Raw genomic sequence first — 26,414 nt, 5'->3', positions numbered from 1 at the left:
AAAAATCATTACTTGTTGAAAAGCAGCATGCATCCTAAACATGTCACTAAAAATATTATGTGAAATGAAACACAAAGAATACATAAAAGATGTAGAAAAGATGAGACAAGAGAAAAGGAAATTTTGTTTCTACAACAAAACCTAATAAAGAGAGGCTATAATGAAAAAGATGTGAATGTTCAAGAAGTTATCCCAAAGAAAAACAAGACAGAAAACAGAACCACCAGAGTGATGTTAACTTACAGCACAGACAACACACAACTTAAATCCATAATAAGGCAGTTTTGGACAATCCTCACCCAGGAAGCCAAGCTAAAAGACATTGTAGGTGAAACACCATGCTTTGGCTACAAGAATAAGTAAAATTTAAAGAGGTTACTTTGCACAAAGGATGGGTTTAGCAAACATAAAATCGTTGGACATAAAGGCACGTTCAAGTGTGGCCACTGCACAGCATGCCCACTGATTGACTGTAATAACAAATTTGAACATCCAAGGACAAAGAAGAAATACACCTTTAATGTCAAAGCCACTTGAATAACCCCCAATGTGGTGTACATGGCTACCTGTAAACTATGCCCTGCATTCTATGTAGAAAAAACTGATCAGATGTTTAAAAATCGCATTTTGAGACATCAAAGAGACATTACCAATAAAGATCCCCATAATGCTTTAGCAATGCATGCTGAAAGAAATGGTCATTCTTTCACTTATAAGGTGATAGAGAATGTATATAGTGGAATAAGGAAAGGCGACATTGAAAATATTATTGAATCCAGGGGAAGTAAGTGGATTGTGAACCTCCGTGCTGCTATTGAGCCAGGCTTGAATAACATAATTCCACTGAAACCTATACTAAAAGCTAGAAGACCAACTATCAGCTAACATGGAGGTGTGTCTGGCTTAATAATTCATGACTGGTCACACCCCTCAAAAGCAAAAGGTGTAGGAAATGGAACACCCCCAGCTGAGAGGAAAGAGGATTGGTGTGTTTAAACAGCTGATTGACAGTGTGATGATTGAATGATTGTCTCAACAGTAAAGGAAGCAAACACTATAAAAAGGAACTTCCAGTCCCAATCTCTACGATCTGAAGAAGATACCGAAAGCGCTTATCGTTTGCAATACATAGGGACTGTTTTATTCTACATCAAGATTTTAACTTGACATGAAGATTTTAACTTTTCCTACAATAAAAGGATTTTAACTGCCAATAAAGCTAGAAGCTTTTATTTGATCTGTTAGACTGGTTAAGCTGTTATCACAGTTCATCACAGTCACATAGCAGCTACTATATCTTCAGTGTGGATACTTTGTATATCAGACCAAAAAGGTTGGATACTTTGAAGCCATCATAAGACTGGAAACTTTGGAGCCATCATTTCGCTATGGTATAACTGCATTCACAGCGTGAATATATTGTAAGTGCATTTAATTTAATTACTGGAAATGTATGCAAGTTTTTTTACTATATATGTTGCACTTTTAAGTTTTATATCATTTAACCACATTACCTATTCTCCAAGAGAACTTTACTACATTGGCCATTGTTGTACAGTGTTTCATTCTGAATACAGTAAAGAAAATAAGGTTGCACTTCCGGCAGTACCATACCTCTCAACTGTACAGGTTTTCACAGAATGTCCAGATTTTTGCCCCATATTTTTGGTCATTTTTTTTTCACAAAATTCTGGTTTTCTGGAAAATTAGTGACAAATCCTTAAAGATTGAAATCAGAAAACGACAACAGACATTTGAGTTTCAGACTTCATACCCTTCAGAAAAATTCATGCTAATGCAAAACCTGTTATTCTATCAACTTTCTAAGTTTGTAAGAACAATATTTAAAAATTGTCCCTATTTTTGGGCATTTGTACTTCTTTTATTTATGACTTGGTCAAGATTTCTTGCTCTAAGAGGTTGAGAGGTATGGGCAGTACACAAGATTGCTTTGACGGCCATCCAACATTAATGAAGTGGTTGAGCCTCTGCAAAACCAGATCAGTCATTGTATGACCTCTCAGCTCATCTAGTCTCATGGTAGAAAAATTACACACTTCCATGACATCAAATTTAAAATTTTCTGCCTCAAGCTCTTCCATAGTATTTCCGGGCGATCTGGATAAGGTATCGGCCAGATAGAGAAGTTTGCCTTTTGTGTAGACCAGTTTGAAGTTGTATTTTTGCAATCTGAGCATCATTCTTTGTAGTCTTGCTAGAGCTCTATGCATAGGCTTCTTTAAAATAGTAACTAGAGGTTGATGATCAGCCTCAATTTGGATAGCTCAACCATAGATATAATCATGGAACTTAGAACATGCAGATACAATAGCCAAAAGTTCCTTTTCCATCTGAGCATACTGTATTTCAATTTGGGTAAGAGTTCTAGATGCATAGGCAACATGACTGTCCTCCTGAAGAATAACTGCGCCAAGACCAAACTTTGAAGCATCACAGGAAAGAATCAATGGTTTATGGACATCATAGAATCTCAATGTAGGTAGGATAGCAATTTCCTGCTTGAGGTTATCAAATACTCTCTGGTGCTGTTGCAGTCATGACCAGGCAGCATCATTGTGTGTCAGCTCTCTCAAAGGTGCTGATAATTCACTATAGTCAGATATAAGCTTGTCCAAATAGTTAAGCATACCAAGAAAATGCTGTAGGACTTGGAAATTGTCTGGAGCTGGCATTTCAAGAATGGCTGCTTGTTTAGATGGGTCAGGTCTTAAGCCATTACTAGTGAATAAATCACCTACATATGTGACTTCTGGAAGTCTGAATTTATACTTCAGAGGACTGAGCTTCAAATTCACTTCACATGCTCTGTCCAGAACTTTCTTGAGGTTTTTGTCATGCTCTGTTTCTCCATTACGAACGGCCAGTAAATCATTGACAATAATGGCACATGGATAACCAGAAAAAAATTGCTCCATTGCACACTGAAAGACTTCACTTGCAGAATTTAAACAAAAAGGCACCCTGATTTATCTGTATCTACCAAATGGAGTACTGAATCTACTCAGTAGTGAAGATGTGAGATAAAGCATCACTTGCCAAAATGAACACTTTGCATCCAAGACAGAAAAAACAGTGGCATTTGGCATCAGGATAGCGACTTCCTTGACTGTACACATAGGATGATGAGGTCTCTTTAATGCTTTGTTCAAGTCTCTTGCGTTAATGCATATTCTGATTTCATCTGAGTTTTTTTATGAGCAGCTACCATAGAAGATACCCACTCAGATCGTTCTGTGACTGGACAAATCACACCTTGCTTCACCATCTTATCCAATTCAACCTTAACTTTGTTCTGCATGGCTATTACAACCCTACTTGCTGGTCTGACCACTGGACTGACCTCTGGGTCTGTTTTCATGGAGTACACAACTGGAAGTTTGCCTAACTTGTCATTGAAAACATCAGCATACTCTGAAAAAATAGTATTGGTAAAGCTAGAATTGGGACATATGCTTACATGATGGACTTCTCTGGTAAAAGAAAACAATTTAAATCTCAAACTGTCTCTGAGACCTAATAATGACTGCACAGGTCTTCAAACTACATAGAACTGCAAGCTGTACCTGTTCCCAGCTGAATAGCATGAAAGGATTACTGAGCCTTCGGTTTGAATATCCTTACCTCCATAAGCAACAAGCTTCATACAATTGGCCAAATTAAGTCACTCACCAACTCTCACTTTGACAAATGTTTCTGCTGACATCACATTACACTTTGAACCAGTATCTACTTTGAGCTCCGTGGGTTTACCATTAATCAGGACAGAACAGAACACCTCGTTCTTTGCCAACAAATCTACTGCATTAAACTTTTCACCAACCACTGATACACCATCTACATAGAAAGTAGGGCTGCAGCTCTCTACATGATCAACTTGCCTTTTTGATTGACCTTTTTTTATAACTAAATGAGGCTTGCTTGATTTGCAAAACTTTTGAAAAGTGGTTCCATTTTTTATACTTGGGGCATTGCTGACCAAATGCTAAACACTTCTCTGTTTTAGATTCATGATTGGTTCCACAATTAAGACAGTTAACAATAAAACTTGACTTGTGTTCTGTTGATTTACCGTTCTACTGCTCTGAGCATGTCTGTTTCCCTTATCTAGTCTTGTAACTTGCTGGAAAGTTACAGGATCTCCCAGTGAAACCTGCAAGGGCTGCAGCTGCCATGTGTTTAGGCCTGTTTCTGCTAGCCACGTGCTGCATCCTGACTGCGTTTGCTCTAGAGCCTGCTGAAAGCATGCTTTTATCATTTACAAGCTTATTTGTGTGTCTCTGTGTAAGCTCATGGATTTGACAAATCTCTATAGCCTTGCTCAATATTAAATCACTGTCACAAAGCAAAATCTTTCTCACTGCAGCATTATTAACACCACACACAAGCTTGTCCTTTATTAACTCATCTTTCAAGTCACCAAATCTGCATGTTTGAGCTTTAGTCCTCATGTCAGTGATATAAGCTGCAAAAGTTTCTCCTGGCTTTTGGTCTGTGTATAAAATAGGTGTTTTTCTAATGTAGCATTTGTCTGGGATTTATACATTTCTCTAAATTTACTTTTCAAGCACTCAGGGTCCTTCCTTGATTCATCCGGTTCAACCATAGGCAGTTTTCTCCCTCTCCTGCATATACTGCAGGCGCATACACAAATGAATGTTCCCTTTCAATGGCCTCAGACCCTGCTAAGTTAAGCAAAATGAATGCCTTTGTACGTGCATTATTGTCTTGAAAAAGCTGCTTGTACAAAGATGTCATATTCCTGCTCAAATACACTCCAATTTTCTGCAATATTATGGTCAAATACAAGTGGACTAGATCTGCGAAATGTCTTAGCCATATCAACACACACTAGTGAAAGCCCTTGAAATTATGCATGAACATACACACACACACACACACACACACACACGTGTGTGTGTGTGTGTGTGTGTGTGTGTGTGTGTGTGTGTGTATGTGTGTGTATGCCAGAAATTTATGCCAGAACTTCAACTATGCCCAATAGTACAATAACTCTTTTGAAACAACTGCACTTTGTAAACTGTCTCCGTAGCACAAGATCACGCTTGAAACCACTCTTTATCAGTATAAGAAACACTTCAAAATGATTGCACTTTGCGAATAAACTGTATACAGCAGAAGAAGCTCAGAGTAAGGAACACTTCAAAATGACTGCACTTGTGAATGAACTGAAATGGCTGTACCTTGCAATGTAAATGTACAGTGTAAGAAACACTCTGAAATGGTGGCACTTTGCAAATAAATGTACACAGCACAAGAAACTTTTCGAAATGGCTGTATTCTGACTGCACTTCATGAAATAATTGCACTTTACACACAGTAAACTCTTTGGAATAAATGCACTGTAATAAAGCACACTCTGCAAATACTTTGCACACTCTGAGATACTTTGAATAACTCTAGTTGTGCTTTGCATAGCTTTGGTCAATACAAAATTGTAGCTCATGCCAAAATATGATTGTTTATTTATTTAACATCTGTTTACCAGGAAAGTCCGACTGGGTCAAGGACCCATTTTCAGCAGAGCCCAGGGAGAAAAGCTCCAAATGAATACATACGGTTAAAGCATAGTACATAAACAAGACAACAGAAAGTATTAAAGCGCACACAAAATAAATAAATAATACTACATAAATACAAATAGGTAGATATAGTAATTGAACATGTTAGATAGAAGATACTAAAAAAAGTGATGTTGCATGTTATATTTTAAGTTCGACAGGAAGGACTGAGGTTTAGAGAGAGAAGAGAGTGGGAGGGTGGCATAATGGTTAAGGTGATTACCTTACATGCACAAGGTGCAGGGCTTGATTCTCACATGGGGTAATTGACTAGACTTAAAATGGCCCACAAAGGCAATTAGCCTAATAGCAATCTCTGAATTAGAAAGAAGGATAGAAAATAGAAGGAAAACTATATTCAGGAGAAATGTAGAGTAGGATATAAAATGTTTAAGGTGCATAAAGCATTTAAGTTTGATTTGGAAATGGATAGTGGAAGAGCTTCAAGGTAAAGGGATCAAAGGTGCAGAAAGGAAAGGTACAGAACCTGAACAGAGTTAACTTGTTATGGAAAGAGCAGGGGCTATTTTGAGTAGAGAGAAAGTAATTTTTAGGGTGCGTTTGAAATTATGGAAATTGTCAATGGTTGTAATGTCTGTTGGCAAAGAGTTCCAGAGCTTAGCAGTAGCATGAGAATATAGGCACTGTCCAGCTCTTTTCTTTGGAATGTAGACAGTTAGAAGTTCTTTGTTTTCAGAGTGGAGGGCTCTGGTAGGAATATAGGGTTTTAGGACAAATTTGAGTGTAGGGCAACTATCAGGAAAATACAGCATTTTACGTGCAGAGGACAGTTGAACTAGCTTTAGATGGTGTGTGAGTGCAAGCCACTTCAGTTCTTTCAGGGCTAGGCAGTGATGTGAACGGTAAGAGTAGCCTGTGACAAACTTGGCAATTTTATGGCAGCAGGATTGGCACTTGTTTTTAAGAGCATATTGTAAATTGCTGTATAAGGGAGCTGCATATAAGAGAGAGGGAAGCAAATAGCTGTTGGCAAGGGTTTTTCTGGTAGAGTAATCCAGGAAGGTTTTTTTGTCTATAGAGAGTTCCTAGTTTGATACAAGTTGTTTTAATGCTATTGCAGATGTGGTGCTCAAAAGTTAGTTTATTATCTATGGTAATGCCTATTAGTTTGGCTGTGGTAACTCTTTGAATTTCTGTGTTATCCAGTGAGTATATTTTGAAATCAGATGAGATTGGTTTTGTTGAGAATAGCAAGAGTTTTTTTTTTTTTTTTTGTATTTAAGAGAACCTGAGCTTCTCTCAGCCATATCTCTATTGTGGTGAAGGAGGTTTGGGTGATTTGCTGAAGATGTATATTATTAGAAGAGGAAATTATGGTAGTGTCATCTGCGTATTGGATAACAGAGCTAAGGGGTCAAGAGGTGTGGAGATTGTTAGTAAGGATATTGAAAAGTAAGGGTCCAAGGATGGACTCTTGGGTACACCAGTAGTGTTGGTTTGATATTGAGATAGTTTGTTTTTGCCATTTAATGCACTTTTGGCAGTTGGATAGGTAGCTTGCAAACCATTGGAAGGATGGAGTGGTGCGGCCATCAAATGATAGAAGGAGCTTATTGTGGGACACTGTGTCAAATGCCTCTGATAATTCCAAAAGTAATACAGAGGTGATCTTACCAGAGTCAATGGATTTGGCCACATTATTTTTACTAAAAACATGCAGTCACCTTGCTTTTCTATACTTATTTTGCCTTTTTATTGTACTTGTTATGCCCATTTGACCTCATTTTATGCTCCTTATACTTTTCTTGTGCTCTTCTTACTCTAAACGTGCTTGTTTTATTTTAAACATGCTCGTCTTGCAAACCCGAGGCAACTCGGAACCTCTTATGAACTTTTCTGATAATTTTCTTATCACATATCATGGTTTTGAACATTTTGTTTAATTATTAATGCATTTTCAGCCTTTTGTCTGATTAATAATACATCTTTGGGTTATTCGCTTAATGCTCAGTACCATTTCTTTCACAAAATAAATAATTTATGCAAGTTTTGGTTACCCGTAGTTGTTTCTGGCCTTTTTTAATCATTTTAGTACTATATTCACCCAGTCTGATCAATATGCCTTCACCATCAACTCTGCAACTCATGGCTTAAAGAAGTAGATTTCAAATCACGGTTCTGACACCATGTTGCTCATCTGGTCAGGACAAAACAGACAAACAGTTGTGGGCAACATTCAAGCAGCTTTATTATATACAACCACATCTTCATAGGTTCATAGATTATTATTAGGCTAACTGCCTTTGTGAGCCATTTTAAGCCTAGCCAATTATCCCTTGTGAGAGCCAAACATCTTAACCATTAGGCCACCCTCCCAACCTGTGGAATGAATCTTAGTAATTTAAAATTAAATAAATTTATAAACAGGAAAAAAAAACAAAAAAAGAGAGCAACCAGCAGAAGTCAAAGTATTAAAATGAAAGAAAAAGCTGGCTGGTTAAAACAGGATGAGCGCTTTCATACACAAAGGTATGTCATCAGATCCAGTACAAAACACCACACCAGATTGAATTTATAGCTTAATGCCTGAGATCACGTGACTTCAAAATTGGCTTAATTGGGATGACTTAATTTAACCCCTTGCTTTCATTGGCTCTCAACAAAAACATCCACTTTATTTCCACACATTCAGTTTTGGTCCTAACATCACCTCATCTTGAGTTAGGTTTGTATAATTCCAATACTATAAATTTAAACCAGTGACTTGACCCTGCTGTCTTAACATGTGTTGATAATGCATTTCTGTCATCCCCCTTCATTATGCTAAACATGTTCTCTTATTCGATCCCTTAGACTCCGGTTCGTCTTTTCAATATAGAAACTTTTGCAGTCCATATCCTGTGTGCATCTTTTTTGCATTGGTTTGTAGTTATGTGGTGGGATTCAAACTGATAATCTATTGTTATGACTTGATAGGACCACCAGAGGGTAGCAAAATATAATGAATAGCTATTTTCCTTCCTTTTCCTGCAGTGGGTATATTAAGTTAATCCTCTGTAGGCATATGCATTCTTTACATTTTTTATATTTTTTACATTTTATACTGTTTCATTTTATATGTACATTTTTCTATCTATGTATTCTGAAATATGTGAATGATTTTTCATAGGTGTATTTTTTATAATTGTATTTTGATTTTAATATGCTGTTTTGGGAATGTCGGAAGTCAAGTGAGGGTGGAGAATTTTGATTGGATAGTGAATTAACGTTTTATGTATATAAATACGATTATGACTTAATTGGGGTAGTGCATGTCTGAGGAAGTTCTATGGATGAACGAAAAACGCGGTGAGACAGTTAAGCATTTAGTTTTTATTGCATTTATTGCATTGGTGTGAGCCGTTTGGGATTTTGTATTTGTGCAAACTTATTAAACTTGAGTGTTTCCCCAAACTGGTGCTTTTTCGTAGATAGCTATCAGTGCCATTCTGTGGTGAGTTATTAAAAATGAACATACATTCCTTGGGAAGTCTACAAACTACTGCAGGGATGCCTTTCCTTCTTCTACTGACCAGTGTTGACATGTACTGAAAAAGGGTGAAAGAAACAGGTGGCAGTGTTTGACAACAGCCCAGCAGATGTTATGATAAGAAATTATTCTGATGATATACTACCTTGAGTAAATGCAATTACATCTAGCAAGCTATATAGACAAATGTGTGGGTATGTAGCAGGGGAGACAGAGGCAGCACCTACACATCCAGGTCAGACTAGTGATGAGCTACTTCAGAGGAAAAGTTGAATACTTGTACCAAGCCTGAATCCGGGCCATGGCTGGTACGAGGCACTGGTTTTCTTTCAGTAGGTCTTCTTCAAAAAAATGAGAGGTAAATGGTAGCAGCAGACATGAGTGTAAGCCACAATTCTGAAAATATACCAGATGTCCTTGAGAAAAAGTACTCAGAAGGATCACAAGGAAAGAAATGAGACAAGCTCCTTCTATATAGAACTTGAGGAAAGAAGCCAAAGAAGCTCTAGATTCTCAGTGCAAGTGGTGGGGGGGTGGTAATATCCTTAGAAACTCCTTGTGTTCTGACTGAAGAGTGCTCTCAAACAATCTGGAAATATATCGCTGATAAGTATAATTCTTGGCACTTTAACTTTTCAGAGTTCTGCATTGTCTTAATTTTATATATTTGCTGACTGAATTATTTTATATATTTACTGGCATTGTTTTTTTGCTTCTGATTGTATTACCTCAGCAAGAGCATGCCTGGGTGTCCTGCAGAGTCCTAGAGCAGGAGAGAGAAAAAAGGGAAACTTTGAGTGGATTAAGTACCTCTGTTTTGCTTTTCATTGCTTATTTTTGCTAGCCGCATTATTCTGACCATTTTTTATTAACTTTGCTACTTATTTGAACTGTTTTTTTGAATTCTTATACTGTTTGCACTTTGATTGTTTTAAGTGTTTTTCAACTGTTTAACTGTTAAGGACTACACACGCAAGTGTGATAGCCATTTTTCTGCTTTAAAAGTGTTTGTATTCCTGTATCTGTTTTAACTTTTGCAAAAAAAAAATCCTATCTCTCTATTCGTTTTCCACCTTTCTAGAACCAGTAGAGTCCGGTTTTCAGATTTTGCTGAATTCTGGGCTGTTTGTAAGTTTCTTTGTTGCCCAGACCTTTCTAAGAAAGAGGGAAGCTTCTCTATTCATCAGTGAAAGTGGTGAGCTTTGAACAGCCTATCTGTCGCTGGAGGAGTGGTTTCAGCTCAGAAGCTGTAGTTTTATTGGCCATTTTAGGCTATTTCTATCCCTTTCATCTTTCTGTTAAAACCCCGTGTTTGTGCTGTTTTGTGCATCGTGCCAAAAAGTCTGCTCTTCAGATTTTACCTTAGAACTAGGCAGTTTTCTAGTTTTAGTACCGTCCAAATCTCATTGCAAGCACTAAATAATCTACAAATTACTCTAGCACTCAACTTTCCTCACTTATCAAGAAGAAATCCATTCTTAGTACTTAAATTAATAAGCACTAACCAGGCATGTCTAAGGGTCAGCTCCCAGTGTTTTCTCCTGTCCACCCGATGAATCTGGGCATCTTGGGGCAATGTAGCAGTTGCCTCATGTACATTGACAACCCTCTCTTGCTACCACCCAACACTACAGACTGTGAGAGATGCACTTATATAGCCAAACTGGAAGCCAAACTCTCTCCAGCCAAGACTGGACTAGACAGTCAGGAGGAGAAGGTAAACACCACACCGCACTCTACACATAGTCCATCAAAACCTGCACCACCCAAACCCACACATAGTAACACAAAACACACACCTACATTTGCAGAGGCTCTCAATAAAACTCTGCCTAAACAACAGAGACCTCCAAAGCTGAAATGCAAGCAACCATCACCCCCAAACTTTACCCGAACAACGCATAGCCCACAGAATCAGTGTGCTTCTCAACCTCAGCCCATAAGGCAAAACAACGTACCCAAACACTAAGCACTGGCGACTCTATAGTCAGGTACACTGATGTCCCTCTCACCAGGCTAAACAAGGAGAATGTTACTGTCAGCTGCCTGTTGGGTGCCAGGATCCACCATATAACACTCACATTCAGGTCACTCCAAAACAAGTACAAATATGACTCTGTCATTGTCCATGTTGGAGTGAATGACCTGAGACGTACCTCCCTGGACTACATGAAAAGAGACATGAAGGAACTCTGACCATGTGGCCCAGGCAGGTATGACACTAGCCCTAAGTAGAATCCTGCCATCACCCAGAATGACACTACAGTACAAGGACAAAATGACTGACTTCAACAATTGGCTAAACTTCTGGTGTCATTCCAAGGGGATCCAGTATCTGTCTGCCTGAGATGACATGATCGGCAGGCCATGATGCTTTGCCAGAGATGGCTTGCACCTGTTCCATCCAGGATTCTGGATACTGGCTAAGGCTCTTACTGCCCCTATAGTGTCTTTTTTAGGCAAGGCTCAAACATCAAACGCACCACCATAGTAGATACAAACAAGCAAAATCTAATGGTAATGATAGTCAATGGTAGAAGTCTGAACCTCAAAATGCACTCACTCGAGGCACTCCTTAAGATGGAGAACATTGACATCTGTGCAGTGACAGAGACCTGGATTAAGGCTCCAGAGAGCACCCCTGCATTACCAGGCTACAATTCTTACCACACCTTTTGGCCACCTAACCTGGACCGAAACACTAAAGGAGGAGGCATGTCCATATTCATAAAGAATAGCCACACCTCCAGGATAGTTGCTCAACATAATGCATCCAAAATTATCCAAGTATAATTAACACTGGGCAAGACTGCAATTCAGGTTGTAGCTTGTTACAGAGCCCCCGCCATGCCCCAGGACCCCCACTCCATGTTTCTCAATATACTGGATAATATTAAGGTACAGCCCAATACCCTAATATTGGGAGATTTCAACTACCCCACCATCAACTGGGAAAACTACTCATGTACTAACTTATCTGCCCAGTGTTTTCTGGAATTCATCAATTCCAACGCCCTGGATCAGCTTGTCCATACCCCTACCAGGGGCAGCAACATCCTGGACCTTTTCATTACCAATATGGGTAACAGATGCTCCACACCAGAGGTCAACTTCTCGCTGGTCAGGTCCGACCACAAGCTAATCACCCTAGACATCCATATTATGCCCCCACTCCCCATTAGGGAAACCACCGTAAAAAATTTCTCCAAAGCCAACTTCATGCTTCTTAAGTCAGAAGTGGCCAACTTCACGTCACCCACACAGATGGAAAATAGAGACGTGACTGCTGAATCATATAGAAAAGCACTGTATAATATACACGAGTGCATGGACCGTGCCATCCTCAACAGAACCAAGACGCTATCCTCCAAAAAAGGTAGCCAATCTGGTGATCCCCTACTATAAACAAACTCTACAACAGAAGGAAGAAACTGTTGCAAAAAAGAGTAAAATCCCATGATTGCAAGAACTCCCTGGTCCGCCTCAGCAAGAAGCTGAGATCCCTCATAAAATCCTCCAAAGCTAGTTACAAAAATAAAATCACCATGGATTCTAAAGACAACCACAAAGCTTTCTACAGCTATGTCAAGCATTTCAATGGCAACACTCAGATCTGCTTGGAACAGCACAATGGCACTACATTTACTGAATCAAGTGATATTGCCAAAATCCTGGCAGACAGGTTCAGTGCAAACTTTACCCCCCCACCCGCACCCCACAAAGAGTCCATCTCCATAGCAGAAGATTGCAAAGCTCCTGTAATCTTGGACACACAGATAAAGACCACACTCTCCAAAGCCAAGAACACAGCATCCATGAGACCAGACAACATCCCAGGCTGCATTCTGCATGAACTACAGAATGAACTGGCACCGCACCTAAGTACCATGTAAAACCATAGCCTCACTTCAGGCTTTGTGCCTATGGAATGGCACACAGCGATGGTTATCCCATTCCATAAAGGGTGTGCCACTACTGACCCTGGGAACTACCACCCCCATTAGCCTGATGAGTCCGGTCTGCAAGGCCATGGAATGCATCATCCTGGAGCTTATAAACAAAGACATAGGCAACCTCCAAACTCTGGACCCCACTCAGTTTGGGTTTGTAAAAGGTAGATCATGCCTCCTAAACCTGATTTACTTCTTCAAAGCAGTCACCAGAACCGTAGACGAGGGTAAGGTGGTGCACACAGCCTATCTTGACCTCGCCAAGGCTTTCAGCACCATCCCTCACTCTGGTATTATAGATAAACTCACTGGACTAGGCATAAATCCATATGTCACAAGATGGGTGGCCAACTGGCTCACTGACAGAACCCACACAGTGAAAGTAGCTGACTCCAAATCCAACTTCAAGACAAGTGACAAGTGGCGTACCACAGGGTTCGGTCCTGGGACCTCGCCTGTTCAGTATTTACTTCTCTGAAGTCCAGGCTAATACAGCTGGTCTCTGGCTAATGAAATTCACAAATGACTGCAAACTAGGAGCCATAATAGATTCTTCTAATGATGTGGACATTCTACAAAGAGGCCTCACTGAGACTGATGCTTGGTGTCAGAGTCATGGCCTAAAGCTCAATGCCAAGAAGTGCATTGTCATCCCCTTTGGGAAAAACACTGTACCCATGATGTACCACATAAGCGATAGCCTACTAAACACCAAAAGTGTGATAAGAGACCTTAGTTGGGACACAGGTGGACAGTAGTCCCTCCTTTGATAATCGTGTCACCACAGTAGGTCAGGAAATCCTTCTAAATGGCACACCTCATCACAAAGGGGTTCTCCTCTAGAAAAAGAGACATCATCATTCCTCTCTACTCATCCCTCATCAAACCCATTATGGAGTACAACACCCCATTTGGCATGCACCTCACAAGACATCTACAACAACTAGAAAGGCCACAGAAATACCTCACTAGGAGGATTACCAGCCTCAAACAGATGCCATACGCAGACCGTCTCAAAAACCTCCAGCTCTACTCCGTCACATATCGCCTACTCAGAGGCGACCTCTGCCTAACATACAAAGCCATGTCTAACCCAGATCTGATGGACATGCTACACTTAAAGAAATCCCAATCTCTCTGAGTCACATGCTCCAGGGACCTAAACCTTGTCACCACAATAAACAGAGCATGCTGGAGGGATAGATTCCTGTCCTAGAGACTTCCCATGCTCTGGAACAGGCTACCTATTCATGTCAAGCAGAGCTCCTCATTAGCCCTCTTTCAGAGAAATCTTGACAACTGGATGGGAAACAGGAAATTCACCCCGGGGATCACTGCTGTGGCAGTGCTCAACAGGGGCACAGAAAAATAATTTTCTTGGCTGGCAAAAGCCAGGGAACCTCATTTGGCTAGGCTTATATAGGCCCTAGGGCCGATAGCCTAGTACATACCTATGAACCTATGACCCTATCCCAAGAGAAGCTGTATATAGAATGGATTCCTGAAGAAGTGCTACTAGGAAAGTGATACAGTATCTGATAATCCTAATGGCTTTCCAATGGGTGCTTTTAGCCATAGCCCATGATATTCCTTTTTAGCTCATATGGGTATAAAGCATATGAAAAGCAGGGTTATGCAAAACTTTGTTATAGACAGGCATTGCTTACATATGAGAGGGCAATGCAAGACCTGTGAACAGTGCCAAAAGGTTGAAAAGGAAATAGTTAGAGCCAAGGCTGCCTTTGTGCTTTTGCTCTGTAAATGAAGAACCATTTTAAAGGTTGACATTGTGCATCATAGGTTCATAGGTTCATAAGTACCCACCTGGCTGTTGTCCCAAGAGCCATCTTAAGCCTAGCCAAGCTTGCACCAAATTTACCAAAATATTGCTGACAGGTATCAATATTCCAAGGAATTTTACAGCTACGATATAGGCTTGTACACATCAAGCTGGCTGTCTCTGTACATTAGGGACATAGGTGCCAAACCAGCAGTAAATTTGCAATTTCCCACCACTAGTTCAAGTGACATTTGAATATGGTTAGGGATGAGCTTTGCCTCACATTCAAGAGAGGGGGTAATTTTTGAGGCTTGTACCTATCTGTCCAACATGTCCTGTTTATGTCGCAGATGAGGTTTAAGTTTGGATATTTCTGCTGCTATTTGTTTTGTGAATGTGTAACAAATCCATCAGTGTGGCATTAGAGAATTCTTTATAGGATAGGCATAGATCACCACATAGTAGTCTATGGGAGAGTGACTACAGACATAGGACTTTGAGATGGTCTGCATAGGGCTTGTTGTTTACTCCCAGTTGTGAAGAACCTCTGTGGTCTCTCAAGTGCCAGGGCAGATATATGCTAACTGGTGCTTTGTACTCAATAACTGGTCTGATGAGAGCTGAGTAAAATGGAACAATTACCTCCTTTGACTTGGATGCCATGCCCTAACTTACAAGTTGTACAAAATAGAATGATTTTTCTCACTAGAGTAGACACATGGTGGTAAAAGCTCAGGTGACTGTCAACATGCATTCCTTGAACATTTACCAGATGGTCTAGTTTTTGGGGTATATAATCAATGAGGTAATTTCCAGGTGTGTTTTTTGTCTTTCCAAAGTCATCTTAGTACCTCAACTGTTACAGATAAGAGTTACATCTTTCTAGTTGAGGATTATGTTACTAGATACCCTAAAGTAGTAGCTCTGTTCCCTGTTGAATTGCAGAAGATGGCAAATTTCCCCAGTAAACAGAAACAGACAGAGTTGCTAGCTTCATGTCAAACCTACTGACCTGTTTCAGGAGGCATTGTGGAGTAAAACATTGAAAGACTACTCCCTCCTTACACAAACAAATGATCTGGTGAATAGGTTTAATTCTTCTCATAAGACCATATTACCTGCATTCACAAATCAGTTTAGGTGTGTGTGTGGCACAAGGATCTGTTCCATCTTAAGCTTGTATCCATAAAGGTGGTCCATGAATCCACATTTTTTGTCTATTTGAGATATTATATGGACACTGGATGAGGGGTCTCTAAACTTGATTTAACTAGTAGGGTGAATGCAGTTCCCACAAGGAGTCTATTGTGGAGTATGCATTGCATTTCAGTAGGATTAGGGTGCTCCTGAGGATGATACAGAAGCATCTAGCCCAAACATAACAGCAGCAAAAGGTCAGGTATGATCAGACAGCAAAAGCCCAAGATTATACTGTTGGACAAAGGGTAAAGCTGCTTATTCTAATTTTGCCAAATATGCTACAGATAACAAAGGAGGGTCATTTCACTGTTGTATATAAGGTAAATGGTGTCAGTTATGTAGTGAAGTTGTCAGGCAGAAACACAAACTCTACCACATTAACACAATGAAGCCCTATCATGATGATGGGATACTGGCACTTAGTATCTGTTTTGAGTTCCAGGAGGAATGAAAAGGCTATCTTGTAACAGACAATTCTTAGGTAGGCTCTGTTTCACAAGTCAGTGAATGATGTAATACTTCCACACTAGTTATCTCCTGTCTAGCATCCAGAAACCTGAGCAGTGCTACAGGAGTTTGGGGAAATGTGAACATGCTCTCTTCCAGGGTGTACTCACATGGTGGAGCACCATGTGCACAATGGAACATAACTGTCCATCAAACAGGCTGATTATAAGGTGCCTGATCATGGCTAGCAAACCATGAGAATAGACCTGTATAAGATTTTGAAGTTGATATAATCTACAAATCCAAACATCCATAGTCCTCACAGATACTGCTGGTGCCAAAGAAATATGGGAGCACCAGATTATGTGTAGACTATAGAAAACTGAATAGTGATACAAGCGCAGATGCTTACCTCATATCTGGGACAGATGAAGTCTTCAAGCATTTGGGAGCCAAGTATATAATACTTGTCTGACTACTGGTTACCGACAAGTGTCCTTGGCACCTGCAGCAAGGAAGAGAGTAGATTTTGTAAATCCTTTTGAGTTGTATGAGTTCATGAAAACGCTCTTGATTGGAAAAATGCTTCAGCAACTTCCCAGATGCTGGTGGATCACACCCTGGCTAGAGACCATGCTTTTGCTAGATAATAATGTAGTCTACAGTCGGTCCAGCCAGGAGCATTTTTTAACATCTTAAAGAGTAGCTGAGCAGATTAAAAATGGTAGGGTTAATTATTAAGGCAAATAAATGTCAGGTAGGAATGGCAAAAGTATTTTATCTTGGTTACGGGATAGGTAGTGGTAACATTCATGCACAGCCTGGCAATGTGTTGACTATTCAGGCATGACCTACCTCTGTTGCAAAACAGTAGATAACATCATTGTTATGAGTAACAAGGTCACTAGAGCACAATAGCCATTCCACTTACAGACCATACTTGATAAAAACAGATAAGACTGTGGATACTGGCCTGCAAGACGGCATGTGAAAAGCTCAATGAAGAGATCCTGCTGCTAGTTAGTATTGATTGCAATAAAAATTCCTTGTGTGGGTAGATGCTCCAAAGTGATTATACAGCACAGCCTGTAGTCAAAATGGTAAAGGTATTCAAATGGAGCTTGGAATTACAGCCTACAAACTGACAATCTATCACAGAACTGGTGCCAGCAACACCAGTGCAGATAGTCTGTCAAAGAAAAAGAACTGTGTAGTATAGCTAAAAGAGATTCACCTTCTGCTAAAGCTTTGTTTCCTGGTGGTGGACTCAAGAAAGCCCACCTGAGGTCTGGAAAGTGAGGAGAAGTGTAGAAAATGTAAAGAGAGGTAAACATTGTACATTTTTAATGAAGATGCATCAAAGCTGAGAAACGTAAAATATGTGAAATGTTTAACTCTACTATAAAGGTACAGCAAAAACGAAAATCATGCAGTATAAGATGTAAATTAAACTGTATTTTCTGTTGGGATGGGTAACCAGACACACACCGACAGAAGCACACACATACACACACACACACACACACACACACACACACACACACACACACACACACACACACACACACACACACACACATATGTTCACATTAGCAAAGATTTGTGCTTCCTAGCAGATACTTTCCAAAAGTCAATGCATTGCTTCACTAATCTGGAACCCTTCCAGAAGAGCTATTCTTTAGATTTAAATTTTGACTACCATGGAAGGAAAGTACTGTAGACTCTTTGAAAGGGGGTAGTAATCTGAAAGAATAGAGGCCGCCGTGGTGCAGCGGTTAGCATTGTCACCTCACAGCAAGAGGCTCTCTGATTCAATTCTCACCTGGATTGCCTTCTGTGTGGAGTCTGCATGTCCTCCCCATGGTCGAGTGAACCTTAAAGACATGCATGCATGAGTGGGTGTGCCTTCCTCAAAGGTTGGGTGCCATGCTGGCAACTCAACACCATACAAATCTACTGCCAATCATAAGTGGACCGGTGATCTGCTGTGGCGATCCCTAACCGGGAAAAGCCTAAAGACTTTTAAAGTAAGCTGAAACAATGTTACTGACCAAATACTATCTTTTGATGTCTTACTTAGGCCATGCCTCAGGGATCTTCAGGATAAGTGACACTCTCCTTGGAATTCTGGAGCTGCTACCATTTTCTATTCAGTTCTGACTTGGATGTGCCTACCTCAGGGCTTTCTGTATCTTAGCATCAGAGTTAATTCCCATTTGCTTTACCTGCTATGTACTGCAGAGAGATTCTAGTAGCTCTTTATCAAGAGGATACATTTATAAGTAGGTAATTAAATAGGCATTGTTTTTCTAAATGACATCTGCCGGTTTTGAAACATATTGTTTTGTACCTTTTTGTGCAATAGTGTACCTATTTATATAACAATTACACTGCATTACTTAACTTATTTTAGTAAAGAATTTTATTTATTCAATTTTAAATGCTTGTAGTAGGGAAAATGCTAGTTTATATAAGGGTAACTGCACTGTGGTTAATACTTATAACTGTTAGCATCCACCCTTCAAAAACACAGAGACAGAGAGTTAGTTTTCCTACCATAATGTTTTATATTACAGCTGGATCATTTTCAGGATTGATACAGCAAATTGTAACTGTGTTATGCCAGACTGGTGTGACTGGTGGCAGTAAACTACCAAAGAAGGAGAAATGAAGGTTGTAGAACTGAACATTATTACCAGCCTACCCTGTAAATTTGCATGTATGTGTGTGTGTGTGTGTGTGTGTGTGTGTGTGTGTGTGTGTGTGTGTGTGTGTGTGTGTGTGTGTGTGTGTGTGTGTGTGTGTGTGTGTGCGTGTGTGTGCGTGTGTGTGCGTGGGTGTGCGTGGGTGTGTGTGTGTGTGTGTGTGTGTGTGTGTGTGTGTGTGTGTGTGTGTGTGTGTGTGTGTGTGTGTGTGTGTGTGTGCGTGTGTCTGTGTGTGAGTGTTATAGTTTAATCAAGACATACCTTCCCTTGATAAACCAGTAATGCAACTATCTGGTTCAGACTTTTAAATTCCACTCTACAGCTACTTAGTGTGAACTTTTCTGGAAGGGACTGGTGGGGGTCATATCCAAAGGGAGCAGTCTTCATTTGTTAGACACTGTTAAGAACAGCTTATTTATGTATGCATATCTATATTAAATGTTTTCTTTTGTTTTTAATTTCTATATTTATTGGTGACAGTGGTATGAATTTAAAGCCCATTTCCCTATATAATTTTATATATATATATATATATATATATATATATATATATATATATATATATATCAGCACTGAGACCACGGCCAGCATATTAATTGGTGGGGTGAGGAAGATCATCCCAGTCTATACAACCATAATATCACAGACTTCATATTCTTTTCTTGATGAAAAACTATACCTTTTCTTTGGTAAAAATCCACTACCTCCTAAGAAAATCATGTGCCTTGTGTTCCAGTTTTATTCCAGACTGCAAATTCTCCTAAAATTTACATTTAGGTTAGGGCTGTAAAATCAGATAAATACTGGACATAGAAAGAATGCAAAAAAGGGGACATGCTTATTAACTCTATATTATGGCTTCTCCATTACTCACACCCAGCTGTTGCACAGCCTCTTTGTTTATTATAGTACTATTAAGAAGGTAATTCCTGATAAACCAAAGAATCTTTTATACTGATGACACAAAAAAAAAATAAATTCATAAAATCAACCAAATGAACAGACACATCACACAAACCAGCTGTGATACACTGTTGCAATCATCATATGCATTCTAGAGCAAATAGAGGAAAACACCCCTTATGCTGGCTTGGAGTACACCTCAACCATCACTTAGATTTTCCCAAATTAATATAATAAAGGAAAAATAATCAGCTACTCTTCTGCTGCACAGAAATGTCATACTTTCTTTCTTTCACCAGAAAGCAGAGCTACAACTGGGAATGAGATCCTCTAAGTGTAATTGAACACACTGTGTCTGTTATATCTGCTATCTGAAAGAAAAGCCTGTCTAAGTCAGAATCATGTATGCACATATAGCTCCCTATCACCCATACATCATTGCCGTACACTAGCCAAAGCAAAATACAACCTATAAAGCAAAACTTTTGTCTACTTCTAAACTCCTTCATATTCACAATTATAACATTCTGGTTCTTCCCCTTTCTAGTCAGTCATCTAATACCCAGATTCTCAAACTATCAACTTAGTTTGGCCCCCACGCCCAGACCTATACTTCAAACACCATGTACCAAACTTCATATTGCCAACCATTGCCTCAGAACTCTAGAAACTTCTGTCTTGCACACTAAAAGTATTCAGGCCTGTATTTCCTTCAAATAAAAATGTAAAACATTTCTCTGTATGGAGGCAAAGTGGATTTTTTACTTCATATTATCACTTTGTAAATATTGAATATGATTATATGCAACCAGAATGATCAACTATTGCAACTGTGGAGGGCGAAGAGCTGAGGAAGCTTGAAGTGATGGATATGAAGTGTCTGAGATGAGTAGTAGGTTGCACATTGTGGGACAGATGAAGAAATCAGGACAACAGAATGGAAACCAAAGTAGCACCGATTGCAAAGAAGGAAAATGAGAATAGATTATGGTGATTCAGTCACATGTGCAGTAAAGTAGAAAATGATTTGATAAAGCAGATTTAAGTGAGACTGGAAGAAGTCAGAAAGGACAGGAACACAAAATCAGGAAATAGATGGATGGCATGAGACAAGACTTATGATAGCTGACATGTAAGGGAGTTGCTCTAAATCAAGAAAGGTGGTGAAAATTGAAACAACCGCTCACCAAATGTGAAACAGAAAATAGGAGTTGATTATGATGATATGATGTAATATAATATAATACAATATAACATCAACAACTAAGATTTACATATGAACTTATATATAGATATAGATATATACGTAGATAGATATAGGTTTAATTTCTCCAAATCTTTTGGGTTTCTAATAACACAATGGAAACGAGACCCATTCATAAGTCAAAATTCTTGAAATTATTATTGTTTTTATCTTTGATGCTAGCCAAAAGTGCTTTTCACAGCACCTGCAATACAGCTATCTAGCTGTATGAATAAGACAGATAGACAGATAAAAATAGCATCTCTAACTTTTGTATCCCATCACAGAGCAAATTATAGTCCACATACCTAGAATGCCCTAATTTATGTGTATCCTCTATGTCTGTTTGCTCAACCCACTGTTTTTATGGACTGGATAGTTTGTATTATGTGTATGTTTTCATTAACTTCTTACTGAATTAAATATCCTGTTTTATGGTTCAAATTGCCAAATGTTTCTATAGCATTTATTACTATACAAATTGTTTAAAAATATTTTCTCGCCAGACTGGCCTGAAAATTAGCCACTTGAATTAGTGTTGTACTACAGAAAAAACATTTAAATAAATAAAGAAATATACACAATGGCATTAGTTTATATGTAATACACAGTGGGCCAAATTCCAAAAAAAGCCATTTGCAAAGGGCTTTTACTATCTTGCAAATCTACCCACATTTAGTAATCTGCTCTTTCTCCCCACCCAATTATGATGTCATACTAAGAGGCAGAGAATGCCTATCTAACTCCAGAATATATGCTGGGACCGTTGCTGTATTTATTTAAAAAATATGCAACAGAAGGTTAACAGAATTCAGAAACATTCTGTGTTAATGAATCTTGTAAGTTCTTTCTGGCATAAATGCATTTCACATCAGACAGTCCTTTAGGACATTTAGTTTAACAGCACCACATATAATTCATCCATATTACTGTAGGCATGGCAAGTCAAACCCTGTTATGCTGCAGCATTACAGACAATATATAAAATAATAGGAGACACGCAGCGACTGTGTGCTGTTATAGTGCACAAGTCATTTACTCTCATCCCCTGCATAAGAGGGGACAGCAAGAAGAGCATATCTGCAGGACATGAGCACAGCTATTACATAGGCTGATGGAACACTTCAGAGCTTTTGCATATTGCTTCCCCTGTACGCCAGCATTATTACTTCATGCATATGTCCTTCCCCATGTAATGTCTGCAGTTACACTGACAACATAAGGAGTTACTCCATCTATCAGAACATTCCATTCATAAAAATGGGCAACACCACTGCATTGAATATAAAATGGAATGTCTATGTCAGTTACACATTCTAAGTCTAGCAGCAAATATAAGCAACATCAGAGATTTGGAATCATTCAAACACCATTACGATTCTTCATTGGTTTACGTGGCAGGAGGAATTGTGGATATGTTTTATAGAAGTGTAAATGGAGTACCAGCTCACAGTAGCATGCTGCACCAAATACAAATCACCTCGGAATTTGACCTTATTGCAGCATGACCAGGTTCATAGTAAACCAAAGTGAAATAGATTTATGTAGTCAGAATAGCAGTTTGGTGGAGTAAAGTTTATAGGTTTGAAGTCAATGGTAAGAAATATTTATATTTATATATTTAAAATCAGCATTTAGTTCAAAATCTATCAAAGTTGCCAATTCACAAAAAAAAAAAAAAAAACACCAGGCAAATATGTACAAAACAATAACCTTTAATTAACAAAACTGAGCAATTTCATTTATTTAGAATACAGACTTCTTCAGAATGAATAAATGCAGCAAGATACACTTGTTGTATAGTGAAGAGGCACATTGTGTGTTATGTAAATACAGCTACTTAATATTAATTTCAACATGCAGGTTAAAGAGACAGTGTCAGTAATACCTGGAAGTTAGTCAGCATTCTAAGTTATTTGCTGTAAAAACTCCATCAGTCAAAAATTAGTCCAGTCCCCACCTCTGCGGTTACATTTAACCTTTTCCAGTATAAAAAAGACAAACTTATCAAAACTATGGCACATTTCCACAAGTCTAGCTGAGGTGTTCTTATTATACTGTTTAATAGTATAAATATGCTGATAAATCCTTACTGTGAGACATTTGTCAGTTTTACCTATATAAAACACAAAACGGGATAAACAGGTTGCCGCATACACCACTCCCTTGGTGATGTAATTGTACTGATCTTTGCAAGATAATACTACAAGCTTATCTCCTATAAGCACAAAAGTGCCTGTGTTAATAAACCCGCATTACTTGCATGCTCTACACTTAAACGACATTGCCTACATGCCAGCATTGTTACTACACACACATGGCCCTCCTCATGTAATGTCTGTAGTTAGACTGCTGACATACATCCCATTCATATCAGTGGGCAATACCACTGCATTGGTTGTAAACATTAAAGGTTACAACACTGTCAGCGGCATCAAAGATTTGGACATCCACCTCTACAATTTCTCATTGGCCTAAATGGCAGGAGGAATCCCGGAGATGTTTTATAGAATCATGTGTGGAGTAAGAGGTTGGGAGGGTGGCCTAATGGTTAAGGGGTTTGTCTTACAAACACAAGGTGCAAGGTTTGAGTCTCACAAAGGATAATCAGTTAGGCTTAAAATGGCTCACAAGGGCAATTAGCCTAGTGCTAACCTAAGAGTTCAGGGTAGCACAAGGCACCAAATACAAATCCCCTTGGAATGTGACCCTATTGCAGCATGGCCAGGTTCATACTACACTGAAGTGAATGAGCTTTATATAGTTAGAATAACAGTTTGGCCAAATAGAGTTTATAGGTATGCAGTTAATGATAATAAATATGTACATGCATTTATTCTTAGCATGTTTTTTCTCTTTGTTTAACTTTGTTGTTATTTAGCAAACTTGGAACAATTTTGACATAATCCAACAGGATATTTACAATTTAGGAGTGGCCCTGGTATAATCCTTATCACTTGCTGCTAATTTTGTGTTCTTTTATTACTTGAACTGTACAGTAATGACATTTCTTTCATACCCCACAGAACTTTCTTTTTCAATACGCATATTTTTTGAACTTGCATTTCATGACTTACAGAGGCTTACATAAATTACTCAATAACAACACCAAACAGCCCGTGTATTTTCAAACTACAAATTAAGTCATATTTTTCTGTAACTGTTGAAGCACTTTAGAACAAGCAGTGATTCATCAGTGCTCAAATAATACATTTATCTGTATTTGTCATATTGTAAAGACACCACTCCCATATGAATCAGTTCTCTTAAGTACCTTAATGCCCAGTTTTCATCATACCTATAGCTTGGTATATGGCAGAGTGCCAAAGCAGATGACAAAAACAATTATGTAAAGCCCTGTCTCAGTAAACCAGTGCAGCTAGTTCTACACCTAGACAGTGATAGAAAAATGTAGAACTACAAACTGCTACTTCCAACACCTGCTGTTAAGAAGCTTTCCCCTTCTGCAGGTAATCTCAGCTCCCGGTTAGACTTTGGTAAAAGATCAGAAAAAAAACTTACCATTTTTGTGTCCAGTGAAGAAATACAAAAAACAAGTTCAGTAAGACTAGGATATAGTTCTTTTCAGCAGCCTAAAGAATGATACTAGTGAGTAGAAATCCACATGTTTCATGTACAACTCACGCTAGGCGTCTGCGAGCAACTTCACAGTTTAGGGCAAAGATAGTCTGTCTTAAAGGAACAGCACACACCCAGCATAAGGAGAAGACCTGCATATGGAGTTCTGAGTCACTGTGGCTTCTGAAAGATGGTAACAGGGAGGTATCCCCCTAAGTTTCAGATTTATTCACCAACTATGGTTTCCTCTCCTACAACATAAGTACCTTTTATTGCCCTAATGTATATATTTTTTAAAAACAAAATTAAAGATATGACATAATCAATGTTGTCATTGCCATTTGAATCAGGAATCAGAACAAAGATGACATCATGGAAGGACAAATCATGCTCAGAAGTGCATGCAGTTTGTACTACATTTTTAGGATAATAAAGCACATAGTGCTTGGGACTGGAATCTCATCAGTTCAACCCTTCCTATGGCTATATAACATTGCATGCACCCCTCAAAAACAGTAAAGCATGCTGGATTTGCCTATACGCAATGTCATTTCCTTCACAGAGTCATTGTAATTACATCATAAAAGAAGAATTATCTATTTTTGTATTTCTTTGCCCCAGTAAATTATCGATTTTAAAAGTCAAAATTTTGTAACCAATGCATCTAAAAAATAACCTCATGTCATCACAATTGAAAATGTTATGTTTATTATACCCTTGTAGATGATTTGGCAGCATGTACAAGCTACAGAAGTCAGCAGCAGGAATGTCAGCACGTGTCTTTCTTCATAAATGCAGTGTGATGCCTCTAAATTCATTAGCTTAGATAGCCATCATTTGGGTTGACTGTCTTTAGCTGAGATAAGCTCCATTCTCTTCTAAGCATGCAAAGGTCAATTTATCAAATTGACCTGGCATTAATAAAGTTGGTGTAGATTCTCCACCATGTCATGATTTTCCCTTCTTTCAGAATATATAATTTAAAAAATATTAGTGCTGTTTAAAAAAAAGAGAGAAAAAAAAACAGAATAACAAATCTTCCTTTGCAGAGTGAAAAAAAAAACACCTCAACAAATGGATGAAAATCAGGGACAATTTAAAAACGAAATATTCAAATTTGCTTATTTATTTATTTATTTTATTTTTATTTAGTTATTTATTTAACATTTGTTGACCGGGAATGTCCGACTAGGTTCCACAGAGCCTGTTTTCAGCGGAGGCCCGGGGAGAAATGCTCCAGATGCATGTCTTTGGAATGTGGGAGGAAACCGGAGTACCCGGAGGAAACCCACGCGAACACAGGGAGAACATGCAAACTCCACACAGAAGGCACCCCGGCCGAGAATCGAACCGGAGAACCTCTTGCTGTGAGGCGACAACATTAACTGCTGCACCACTGTGCCGCTTAAAAAAATTAATAGAACAAAATGTTTTTCATTAACATGCACTTTCTGAAAAACTTAGAAGTATGAAATTCTTAATGTTTGACATTATTAACTAACTGCAATCGTCAGTAA

At 38.8% G+C, this 26,414-nt stretch overlaps 1 protein-coding gene across 3 annotated transcripts in view; it reads right to left on the bottom strand.

The window, feature by feature from the left end:
- LOC122801869 (immunoglobulin superfamily member 3-like) overlaps positions 1–24,987 on the bottom strand; it is a 757,872-nt gene extending 732,885 nt beyond the window's left edge. For all 3 annotated transcript variants that reach the window (XM_044071531.1, XM_044071530.1, XM_044071532.1), the window contains exon 1: positions 24,841–24,987. The gene's annotated coding sequence lies outside the window, so the exon portion shown is untranslated. The remainder of the gene's footprint in view (positions 1–24,840) is intronic.
- Between the last annotated feature and the right edge of the window lie 1,427 nt (positions 24,988–26,414).

This window comes from Protopterus annectens, chromosome 5.part0 (genome assembly GCF_019279795.1).
Source record: "Protopterus annectens isolate FY-2018-M chromosome 5.part0, PAN1.0, whole genome shotgun sequence".
Lineage (NCBI taxonomy): Eukaryota > Metazoa > Chordata > Ceratodontiformes > Protopteridae > Protopterus > Protopterus annectens.
This window is presented reverse-complemented; position numbering and strand designations above follow the sequence as displayed.